Here is a 12,988-nt window from a genome sequence, read left to right as displayed (position 1 = left end):
GGGGGGGGGGGGGGGGGGGGGGGTCCAAATTGAACAACAAGATATGGCTGGTCGGAACAATAAATCACGGTATCTCGAAACGAAAGATACGCGACTTGCGTGGGCGTGTAGGCTTAGCTCGACAAATGTCGCGCGATAAACCATCGAATTGCATTGGCCGCGACACCGTCGTGTTCCTATCAAGAAAAATCACTCTCGACGAGCCCGGCCGAGGGTCCGAGAAGTTGTACGCTGCGCGACACGCTCGACGAAACGCTACACCGGGTGTGCACACTTCTATCATCCGTTTGGACTGCTATCCCTACGGTTAGATCACTGAAAAATTTTATCAAACCGGGAACGCATCGATCTTGGACTTTCTACTCGTTAATATCTCGACTGATAACTGGGCCGAGTATTATTATACTTAAAACGTTTACAGTAGAGCACGTGGCAAGGCTTTTCGTGCTTTTTAATTCATAATTTGAGACATCGTTCGCCATTATACTTTTCGATGGCGAAGGAACAATATTACTCGCTCGCGGTAGAAATAAAACTATTTGTCTGCAGCACATTCGCGAAATACAATCGAGTTCATTAAAAAGCTGTCCAGAATTATGGCATTGTAATATCCGGCGGCGTTTCAGAGTCGTAATTGTTGGGCCCCTTATCCAGACGAGCCTCGTGGCGTCTTATTAATCATCGATAAGAGGCGAGGAGGGGAGGCGGTCCCGTTCTTACTGGCGAAGGAGCAAAGAAAAAACCCGGCCGGGCAATTAACATTCGAGTCGTAAAATAAATCATCCGGTGTAAAATTAGGGGCCATTAAAACGGCGTAACGTTCGCGCGACGATACACAGAAAAATGTGTGGACGATGAACCCGATAAATCGCAGCCGGTTTTCCGACGGTCCGGGCTTGTTCAAGGGGGCAAAGAAAAAAAACGTGTCCGTTGTGCGGGGCGGTGAGCAGCGGTGGGGGGAAAGGGTGGTCGTACGGTGGTCACCGGTCGTTAATGCAATGTTAATTAGCCGGGGCGCGCGCGAGAACCCGCGCATTGCAATTACGCCGCCGTCCATAAGTGGTCGGACGCCCGGCACGTTCGGACGAGCAGCGTATTAGTGCTATCATTTGATAATGGAAATATTTCTTTAATGGAATTAACGTTGATTCGACGATGCTTCGCTTAGGACCTCGCGCCGTTTCAATTTTCCTTGTTTTGCGTGGCTCCCGAGCTGATTTTTATCGCTTTCGCGAACGACATTCTGGTCGACGCGTCCAATTAATTCCCTAGGTTTGATCAGTCTCACGGAAAATAGCTTTTTTTACAAGCAATGGATAAACATGACTCGGGTGTAATCGGAGAACAACGATCATGAATGTATTCATCTTACGCAAGGAGCAAGTTGAAGTTAAAAAGGATTTAAAATCCTTGGACGAAAGCATGAATTATACATGCGTTCTTAAAGAGTAGGATCAAGTTTCGTTATTAATGGCCGTAGCAGGTTTCAATATTAAAATTGTATATTCTTTCGCGTTCCATCAAAGTGCATCGATAAAGATTCGATTGGCTCGCGATGAAATAATAAAGGTCAAGAATGCTTGATTTATCCGTATCGATCGCGAATCGTAAATAAGCAACGAAGGTTTCCCAATAATGGAATAACGAATAGCCCGATAATTATTAATTATTAAGTTTTTGCTTCTATTGAAATCAAGCGTCGAATCTATTGCAGACACGCGGCGTTTCCAACCCCTTCGATGGCACACGAGTCGGCTAGCCGTAAAGAAATCAATCGAAGGTGATAAATAGTAGGACGAATGGAATAGTAATGAATCGATGGGTTCTATACTAGGTCACCTACACGTTTAATGACAGTTTAGTCAACCAAGGACGATCTCCGTTCACGAACGCGGTGCTACGGTGTTCCAGAAATCGTAATTCCGCGATCCCGCCGCCACGTCCTGGCTGGGAGTTGTAATTATGCGAGTCTCTCGGCGTTCCCGTTGCTTTCTTGACCCCCACCCCTTTCTCCAATGAATATTAATCGCGCTCCCCGACATCTAGTAACTGTTTCATCGGGGGAACGAATATTTACGAGCGATTCCAGCGTCCTGTTGCTCCGAGACCGTGAAAAGCAGCCGCACGTAAATTCCTTTGCATAAAAACGCGAGGTCTCTCCCACCTATCCCCTTTTTACTTCTCTCTCTCTCTCCTCCTTTCTCTTTATTTCTTTTCTCGATTTTTCCGCGTTTACTTTTCTCTCCAATTTTCTCTTTCTGGCCGCGGCCAGCGTTGTCCACGACAGCCAACACAACAGTTACGCCGTTATAATCCGGCGTGTGCGGTTCGTTCAAGACGCACAAGCAGAATCGATATTTCAGCCTCTCCCTTGGAGAAAAAAATCCCACGGACGCCTTGCAGGTGCACACACACGAGTTGCAGGACTCGGTTCCGTGATTTTCCGCCCTTTGTCACGGTCACTCGCGGAGGTGGGCGGCCATTACGACCGCTGAATTATTTACCGGCTCGATCCACAACGGCAGACCGATCGGCGACCGGTTCACTGCGAAAATGAACAACGCCGCGTGCTCCGTTACGCAGTATGTAGATACTAGGCACGCCAGAAATAGTTTGATAACCGGAAAAACGCTGTGCAAGTTCGAAAACCCTGTTGCGGTCGCCTCGGGCTGTTCAATTTCCGCCATTTATCGTCATTTTTTTTTCGACAATCAATAGGCGACTCTTATCGCGACTTTCGTTCATTTTTGCCAATGAAATATGAAAACTGTGTTCCTACTTTTCCCGAACGTTCATCTAGAAAGAATCTATACATTTATGGATACAATTCGTTTAGAAATCGATCCGTAGATCGATCAGGTTTTAAGCATCTTCCTTTTCCCAGCTCATCCCTTCGATAGAACGTACTCGTATGCATAAGCTTGAAGGAGTTCGACGAATTCAGATTTGCTAACCTCGACTGTCGGTGTCCACTAAATTCCCATAAAAGCTCTCCCAAGCAATTTCACAGCTCCTAAAAAAACTTTTCACACCGAGCACGGAATGATCCAACTTTCTTTTCTTCCCACCATGAAATCGAGGATCATCGAACTTCACAGCATAAAATCGAGTATGCGGGAACGTTCTCACACGAATCTAATAATTTCGAGGGAATTACTCTGCGCAATAATTCGTGGCAGTTATATGTATATATATCTCTCTATGGGAGACCGTGCCGAAAAAGCAGGGTGCGCAAATGCTTTCTGATCCATAGACCCTGAAATGCGGGAAGGGTGTGACTGGCGGCGTCCCCGGTTCTCCTCGTCGCGTGTACGGTTCTGGACGAGGACGAGGACGAGCATACGGCGGCGGACCGGGGTATCTTTAATATCTTTAATCCACACCCCTGCGCGGGAAAGCGGAACGGAGGTATGCGTGCAGGAAGCGAGAGGCGAGCACCCCCTGAGAGTCTACGGGGTTAGACCAGGGGGTAGAGTACTCTCTCTCTCTCTCTCTCTCTCTCTGTTTGAGCTACACGCAGGCGCGGTTTATCGACTGCCGCATATATATAGCGGCCCGAGAAAACCGTTCTGTTCCGTTCCGTTCCGTTCCGTTCCGTTCCGTTCCGTTTCGTTCCGTTCCGTCTCGTTCCGTTTCGTTTTGTTTCGTTTCGCAGTAACCCGAACAATTTCTCTGCTTGCAGTCCCTCTCTCTTTTCTCTTTGTTCGTCTCGGCTCCGGATATTTGTCCGGATTGCAATTGCACAGGGCTTTTTCCCACTCGCCATCACCCCTGGATGTCTCTCGCTAGAGAGGAGGAGAAAGAGAGAGAGAGAGAGAGAGAGAGAAAGAGAGGGGTAAGAGATAGCGAAAAAGAAGAGGGAGGAGAGGCTCGCCGACATTTTCACCCTGTCTTTTCCTCTTCTTGTTCTCCGCTCTATTCTCGAGAAACCAGCTCGAAGACACCCGGCATCGCCCTCGATCTCCTGGCAATATTTTACCGGACCGTTGTCCCCCCCCCCCCCCCCCCCCCGCGCTCGAATCGCTCCTGGGGATGCTCGATGACCGACCCCGTGGCATCCCCTAGCCGGAAACGCCGCCAGACGGAACAGCCTCCACGAAATAAGTCCTCTCGATATGTCCACCCCTTTCGCTATCTCTCAGCCGGGCGGAGAGCTGTTTCGCGGCGCCTCGCAGATTTAACGGAGGTCCGCGTCGCGTTTCTCGCCGTTGTCGAGTCTCTGCCGCGTAGATCTGCATAATTTCTCTGCCACGGATCCCAGCTGTCGGGTCGGCGATTTCGTGGAACTAAGACCACCGAGCCTGTTGATCGTTTTATGAAAGTTTCATGACGCCGGGCTCCGTCCGCGCCCTGTGTCCGTCGCGCTGACGGTGATCAACGATTTCTTGCATCTCTCGCGAAACGCGTAACGACACCCAGCCAGCCTGGCCATCAATATCCGTCAACGTGTTACGTATATTATTTGCGGCAATTCCTTATTTTACCGGCTCATCTGCAAATCGTGTGGACAGTTTACTTCGTCGGCCTCCTGTCATCGATCTATAAGCATCTGTTAAAAATTATTTATTACTCGATTATTACAGGATATACCAGGGCCATCGCGCAAAAAGCTATATCGTCGACGATTTTCCTCAACCTTCTGCGGCTCGGTGTAATTTCTAAGTCACGTGCCTGTTATATATTCCTTTTATCCTGATTTCGCTGTTCGTTTATACACGGAAGATTGATATCTGCTGGGCCCAAGTCGTCTTTTTATACTCGTATAAAAAATGTGGACTATAGAGGGCTAACGGTAGCTCGACTTTCTCCGAACCAATAAGGAAACTGATATAGGTTTCGAACATTTATGAAAGGCGAACGGTGACGCAACGTCGCAACAGCTCGCGACCATTAGGTCCCCTCGGGGTCAGCAGAAGACGATCGCAGGAGATATCTTTAGGAAGTCGTAATATTCGTGGGGTCGAAAATTGATCGGACGCCCTCGAGCAGCGGGCGGCCCGTGCCTCGTGATCCTCGTGATCCTCGGGATCCTCGGGATCGGTAAAATCGAGAGAGCGCGGGCGCGAACGCGAACGCGAGAGCGGTCCGCTTTAATCCAGCCCTTCGTCTTAATGAATAGTCCCCGGCGCGCCGGGTGAACGACGTAGTCGTAGCCGAGAATAAATTACAGGTTCGTAAGCGGGAACTGGACCTTTAGCGCGCGCGCCCCCGAGCTTAATTTATGCATTTCTTGACCCGTGTACCGTCGGACTCGGATTCCTACCTGTTGGTCCCTGCTCCGCCACCTGTTCGAAAGGGATCCGCACCGAAAACGAACGGAGACCGATCAGCGCTATAGATTTCTAGAGGGGACGGCCGTGGAAAAAAAAGAGAGAATATTTTACGACTATAGGTTGCCGAACAAGAGGCGGACCTATCGGACATCGCGCCAGATGCCTCGTTCTCGTTAGCCGCCGCGCCTCGTCCCGGGATACGGGTCCGAACGCCTTTCGGATTTAACGGCGTTTAACGAACCGGCAGGGTATTAATTTTCCTCGGGCGGAGGCCGATATCTCTCTGCCCCGGGGCCCCTGGAATTTCTTTCGCCGGAGGACAGATGTTTCCGGCGCAATTTATCCTGGTATCGATGGAATCGACATCAACGAAACCATCCGGTCCCCGTCGGGGGATCTCTGACCACCTTCCTCCTGGCTCGTACACGTTCGGTGGATTTTTACATAGTTCCTCGTCGAGTTTACGATCTCTTTATTTAACCGCTTGCCGTCGTATCATTATCCTCGTAGAACAGGAAACAGTTCTTCTGATTTATGCTGTTTCTATTAAACTCTTCGAGCACATTTCGAGCCGACAAAACATTTCAAACGCGCAAGGCTCGCTCTTCTAAAACATCTATGTTGAAACAAATGCGCGTACGCTTGTACACTCGGAACTGCGACATGAGCCGAGAGGACTCGGCTCGCCAAGCCGCGACCTCGGTTGCCATTTTGATCGTTAAGGGGTTAATGGATCCCCGTCGACACCGGGCGATCGGATTTACATAACAATCTCCATACGCTCTGTATGCGACGCCATAACGAAATAAAAATTGTAAATTGCCGGTTAAAGGGGGGGGGGGGGGGGCTCTCTTTGCCGGGGGACCACGGAACCAATATTCGCCTAGGCGCGTGGGTGGCCACACTGGTCCCCCGAGGGTGGTGGCGTTGTCGCCGTTGGCGGGAATGAGAACACGGCCGCTAGTAAATCACCCGGTCGAGGAAAGAGCAAAACGCGTCGCGCGAATTGAAAATAGTCGTGATTCCGCGTCGTCTGCATATTTCCCGGGGAATTCATACGAAATTACCGTCGGCTCGTCATCGCTTATCGCTAAAGCCTCGCGAATATGCATGAACCCGCGCGGCGCGGCGCTGCGCGCCGACGAGAGTCGAAAGAACGCGAGATTATAAATGCTTCTGCACGGCAATTACCCCAGATATCTCGCCGGCGGAGCACTAACAGATTAAACGTTAATATTGCCGGACAGTCATCGGTGTGGCTCGCAATGGAACATGGGTAACGCGCGCGCCGAACAAATCGCCGCGATGGAATGCTAATTTCATTAGCGCGAATCTGCCGTCCATCCCTCAAAAAGAACGTTTACCGTCGGGTCTACTCGCGTTCAACGCCAACCGATGAAACAACGGCTCGACGATATTTAACCCGACGCAGTCGAAGCTGGTTTAATATCGTAACGAAGACATTTTTTCCGTGTTACATGATCTTCACATTTTACGAAGAAATATTTTTATGTAGAAACAATGCTACGCGACAATTTTTGGTCGCATCTCTCGGTCGATATTTCAATGCGAAGCATCGATAGCATTCGGGATAATGATAGTATAAAAGAAGTAAAGTATAATAATAAAATAGTAAGATAAAATTTCGTTTGAGGGCGCCGGGTATCATCGTAACAATATTTTGCAAGCGAGGGATGGCTCGTGGGAACGTTTAATATTTTCGCGGCGAAGATAGCTTGGGTAATTACGAGCGCGAAAAGTGATTCAACCATAACTCGGCCCGTTTAAATGCGGTTCGGGTAAATGAATTTTCCATGCGAGACGGGCGAGACGCGACCGATGCTTTTTCCCTCCCCGAGCCAGTTTCGAGTTAGCTACCACTTAATGACTTTTCTTTTGATGCGGTAAGAAGGCGGCGCTAGTTGAGGATTATCACCCTCGGGCCACTAAAAATTGCGCTTAATGACTTTCCCGTCCGAACAATAACGACGTACGCGTACGGGAGCACGGCGCACACGGCGAACGCGAGTCGACGCCGTTCATTAGCTCGTTTAAAAATGCATTCATTGGCAGCGGGGCGCGCCTCTCCCCCCGAATTGGAGATCTCGAGGAAAAGGCTTGGAAATTCTCCCGATTACTTAACGTCGGCACGCATTTCTCTCGCTGAAATCTAACTGGCCCCCTGATTGGGAGCATTCTTGGGGAAAAGTGGAGCACGAATTGATCGTGATTTCCTGTTCCAAGATGGCCGGCGCGGCCGGGGAGACGACCGGGGACAGACGACCCCGCGGCAGAGATTTCTGAAAGGAAACGCGTTGATAACCGTTCTACTCGAATTAGCTCGGCCTGCGTCGCGATTTCCTGCCTCGAAAATGGCGGACGGTTTACGGGATCGAGAATATGCTCTAACTAACTATGCTAACTATGCTCTCGTGCATCTTTTATAGAAAAATAGCGGAACCGAGACAAAGTGTAGTTTCGCAAAAGGTAGAACCTGAATAACCAATCGCGATTTCCTGTTCCAACATGGCGGACCCATACGGGAGAACGGAGGCGATGTCGCGTCGTCGCAGGCGCGGGTTTGTTAAAAGTAAATATTACACTTTCGCGAACTACAACGAACGGCTTGCACGCCTTGCAGTATCCACGATTTATAAAAAAAAGTATAGGGGAAACTGGAGGATAAAGTTGCGCGAGGGGTGATCGATGTTAACTTTGGGGAAACTTTGCTAGTTTGTAGACACGGCTGCTAAGCAAAGCTGCTTAAGCCGTATTTGCTAGAGATTCGAGGTTGCGATTTAATCTGGGTTAGACCAACGAAATCTTGCTCGTTTTTCTCGTGCCATAAACGGGCTTCGCCGCGTATTTCGCAGTTGTCACCAAAGATTATCATTAATCAGTGATAAACCTGTAGAGAACGGGGTTATTTAAATTGTACAAGTTTCGCGTAAAGAAACTGTACAAGAATTTGTTCGAGCAATCTGGATTAATTTTAGCGTTAACGAGAATACTTTAAAAAATGTTCTGGTTTTAAACGGGCGAAGGTTCGGCGAAGCAGAAATCTTGCGCGACGAGAATTTGGAAGACGGTGCGATTAGGGTTGAAAAATCGAAACGGTCAGGCTCGTGGTTGTGGAACGGAGCGAGAGCCGGATTATTGCGCGTACGGTGGTTCGTAGCCATCGCTGGAGGGTGCAGCTCGACCTGGTCCGCGGTTAGCCAAGTCTGGGTATGAGTTTGGCTCATCTTCAGTTCAGTTTTGGAGCCACCGAGGCTGGAACGAGATGAGTTGGAAACGGAAAGGGGATCCTGTAAATTGAATGACTTGGCCTGTTATACGTTACCCACCGGCTTCTTTGCTTTATATCCCTTCCCGAAATTGGGCGAACTGCGCAGATTCCATTATAGACAAGAAGTCGGCACAGCCTAGCCAGCTCGTTCGACGCCATTTCCGCATGTATTATGCATGCCCGGACAAATTTCATCATGCCGGCCCGATAAGAAAACGTCGCCGTTTATTATTTATTTTACTTTTATCGGGCGGACCCCGGAATCTCGGGGATCGACGAAGTATCGGTTGAATAATTTACTGCGACCCCGTGTAACACCAGTTTCGGGGGATGAAAGCGGTCGGCAGGCGATCGGCGATCGTCGAAGGATCTCTCATCCAATTTTCATAAACGAGCTGTTAGGCGTTTTTTCGCGGTTTTCGTTACACCCTAAGTTTACCCATTCGCTCGGCTACGCAAACTTGATTCTTAAAATCGCTTCGATGGGGTCTCGATTACAGTTTTCGCCGTGTTTGAATCGTTAACCGAATCGGTGAAACGAATCTTGGTTATGAAAATAATCGACTTGGCATTTATTTTTAAACGTGGTAATTTTATTTTCCGTATTCTCGAACGAGCTTATTCGAAACCATTTCGGCTGCACTGGAATTATAATTTCAATTGGATTAATTCTAATTTGAGGTCAGAATTCCTTCTCATCTCGGGGGCAACATTTTCCGTTCCGTTACGCAGATGCTCTTGACTAGCTCCTCGGAAATGTATTAGCGCATTAAGGCGCGGAAGCAAAGTTCGAGATTTCGTATCAACATAGAGCGTCTGGCTGGGTTACCGTTCTAACCAGGGTTGAGAACCGTGGTCGTAGCAGCGGAGTCCGGTAAAAGGAAACCATTGCTCCCACCAGACCCGGCCGGCGAAAAGACTTGGCTATTACAGTTGTTGAGTTCGTATAAAGTGATGCAAATGAGAAGCGCATTTGCATGTTTAAAAACACGTGGACACGGGACGGGCCGCCCTTAAAAAAAATGTGCGCCACTCCGAAAGAAAGTCCGCTCCGCCGCGTCGCGGCTGCAAAGGAAATGCGAAAAATTTTTAAATCGTTGCACACCGAAAGGCTCCGACTCTCCGCTTACAAATGAATAGGAATCTCGTAAAACGCGTCGCGTTGTCCATGCTGTTCTTCTATCAATTCTTTAGAATCTTATTATTAGAAAAATGTTTCCACGAGCGACGCGAATCGTACGAGATTTCTTGTAATTTCGGTAACCTAGAAAATGCCGCTCGTCAAAGTTTCAACGCCGGTTCTCTCGAATCTAATCGAGGGAATCGTGCGAGCCGGGGGCATAATGGACGAGACAGTGTCGTCTCGTGGAACGATTCCGAGCCAATTCGATGAACGCGGCTTTCCTGTTTCGATATCATTAGCCCCGGCGTTGGGGCCCAGGATCAATCGTGCTCGTCGCGGAGAACTGGCGGCCACGGAGAAAAAAAAAGCGGAGCCATCTAATTCGGACCTAATTTCACGGAAGCGGGGCAACACAAATATTTTCCTCTCGCCGGAGGATATTCCGGGCTAATACAGAGATCCCTTCGCCCTTATCGTTCCCCGGTCGTGTACAAGTGTTGTTTATCAGGCTCATGTCACTTATAGCGGCGCTCGGGAAAGCCCGAAATTCGAGGTAATCACGCTCCCCCTTGATCCCGAGATCGAGGAGGATCTTTCCACCCTCTTCTTCACGACTTTCGTCTTCTCGGCTTGTCGTCCGCTCTTGTACCCTCCCACGCTTCCCCGCCGACAGCCCTCGCCCCGAAAATCAGTTGTCTGGTCCAGACGCATCCATGAACAAGAAGGCCACGCAATGGTGATCTCTGTATCCCTCTCCATTTTTACTCTCTCTCTCTCTCTCTCTCTCTCTCTCTTTCTTTTTCTCTCTGCTCGCGGAGAAGAAAATAACGCTGGCACACGGGATATTACGCGGCGCGGATGTTAACGTCCGGCTGTATTTTTTTGCGGGGTCGCGAGGTCCTGGGAGAGGGCAGGGACCCGGGACATATAGCTCTGTCAGATAGCGGAATGCTGTAAATCTGTGCATTATACATGACAGCGAGATCAGCGCCATTCGTTATTCCGGCGCGGGGGCGGCGCGCACGGGGGGCGCAGAAAAAGGGGGACGTGAAAAATTACTGGCACGGCCGGCACTTACCGAAACGAAGCTTTCAGGGAGCATCCGCCTGTGGAACACTTGCCAGGAGACCGGGTTTGTGGAATTGAAATAATCGGTATGCAACGTGCATCGAACTGCGGAATCTGCTTGCTCGAAAATACGATTTGAAGAGAAAAGAAATCGATCCACGGAACTGTGCATTTCTGGAGATAATTCTCGCGACGATTCCTTTGAAATTCATTTTAAACGTCTCTGAAACCACTGGAACCCACTACGAGGGCTTTACATCGTTGAACTTGTTCCCCACTTTTGTTCGATAACATAATAAGATTTTGCAGCTTCGGGAAGTGTCGCCACGCTCCTTTAATTTTTGTGATTACATTCGACATTTTCCGACTGGCCCGCGCGCCCTTCATCCCCTAAACTCGTCGTCAGGCTTCATCTAACCTGCGACCATGCATGGCAAGCACGAGCGTCCCATGGCCACGTATAGCGTACGCAATTATGAAACGAGAAAAGGTTATTTTAAGAGTCTGCGACTTATGCACGCCCGTTAAAGGTTATAGGTTTCTATTCAATATTAAAGTGGCTCTCTCTCTCTCTCTCTCTCTCTCTCTCTCTCTCTCTCTCTCTCTCTCTCTCTCTCTCTCTCGATGGCAGACGATACACGCGCGGAGGGGTTGGCCGAGGAATAGAGGGTTCGAGTTAACAGACCGCGGCTGAAACACAAACGCCGTCGGTGGAGAACGTCTTTATCTCCTGTGGAAAAAAAAGCTATATGGAGGGCTATAGAAAGTCGAGTGGTCGCGTAATTCGAAACTTGACGGAGTCAGGGGTGAGCCGTGCCGGTGGTTAAGGGGGCGGTCTCCTGGCATTGAACCAATGACATGTTGTTCGATGCACGCCGCCGAACCGAACAATAAGCGCGCCGTACGTGGACTGTTTCCAATAATCATGACGAACGTTGATATTACCATCCCTTCTTTCCATGTCCCTGCGACTTACGCGAAACAACCCCTTATCGTCGCGCTCCGGCGAGTTCAGTCGATAATGGAGACACGCTCGCGCGTATCTTATCCTTCGACTAGCCGCGCTTAAAACAGCATCTTCTAGAATATTCAATCTTTGCCGGTCATTAACGGTCTGCGAATTGACCAGAGCTAAAGGTCACAGAAATATTTAACCTTCGCCGAACGACTATCTCGCTGGTCTTTAATAGGGCGGCGTCATCTGATCGCCGCTGACGGTCGACAGTTCCGGCTGGAATCGAAGCTGCTTAAAGGCGGATCTGGGGCGGCAAGGGTTAAATCGATGCGACGGTTTTTCTAAGGAAGAAGCGCCGGGGCGCGCGCGACGGATAAATGACCGCGCCCCAATGAAACGCCGCGAAGGCGGTGGGTTTCGCGGACACGGTTTAACGACGGCCGTGCAACAAACCGGAGAAGAGTTTCGCGCCGTGAATTGTCGGCGGGTTTAACAGGATTTTAAGCTGCAACGAGCGTTGCAGTCGGCGCGCGGGAGCTCGGTATAATGCGGGAAGCGTGTAGACCGGCCGCGTCGGTGTCGTTACCGGTTACTCGCGCGGTGTTCCGCGCCCGCTCTCGACATAATAAAAACGATGTCGAATAAACTTTTTATCGGCTTGTTAATTTTCGTGGCGGCGCGAACCGTCGCTCGCGCGATTCGCTTTCCGAAACAATTCCGCGCTATCATTGTTCCTTTCACGGCCCCGCGGCTAATGTTATTTATTTAACGGCACGCCGAGCGAAATCGAGAAAGAGAGAGAGAGGAGAGGAGAGGAGAGAGGAGAGAGGATTACAGAGGGGGTAAAAAGTTGACACGCAAACTGCTCCGGATCCCCGGGGGTCTGGGGGTCCGGTGGCGTTTCCGGGGTCCGGCGGAGCAGGAGGAGGAACCCGACGCAAGGGGTGGAGGAGGAGGAGGAGGAAGAAGAGGCAAGGGTGCAACCGGCTGCCCGTGCAAAATCCGAACGAGCGAATTGAACGTGCAGGTGTCCGTAAATAAACTTGCATCGAGTTTGTGCAGCAAACCGTTGCACGTAAAGGGTAGTTACGCTCTCGCGGGTTCCTCTCCCACAAAGGTTCCCTGTTTTCCCAACCCGCGGCCGATTTTTATTTCGGCCGACTCCTCTCTCTCTCTCTTCCTCTCTCTCTCTCTCTCTCTCTCTCACTCTCTTTCTCGTTGCGCCCCTATGACTAGGTGCAACCTGTCGTCTTTGGCCTGCATCGTTTCACGTAATTACA

General features: G+C 49.9%; 1 protein-coding gene across 3 annotated transcripts in view; it reads left to right on the top strand.

Moving 5' to 3' along the window:
- LOC144473967 (uncharacterized) overlaps positions 1-12,988 on the top strand; it is a 39,328-nt gene that overhangs the window by 13,948 nt on the left and 12,392 nt on the right. The window lies entirely within an intron of this gene.

This window comes from Augochlora pura, chromosome 8 (assembly GCF_028453695.1).
Source record: "Augochlora pura isolate Apur16 chromosome 8, APUR_v2.2.1, whole genome shotgun sequence".
In the NCBI taxonomy this organism is placed as follows: domain Eukaryota; kingdom Metazoa; phylum Arthropoda; class Insecta; order Hymenoptera; family Halictidae; genus Augochlora; species Augochlora pura.
The sequence above is the reverse complement of the archived record's forward strand: the minus strand, read 5'-3'. Positions and strand labels throughout refer to the sequence as shown.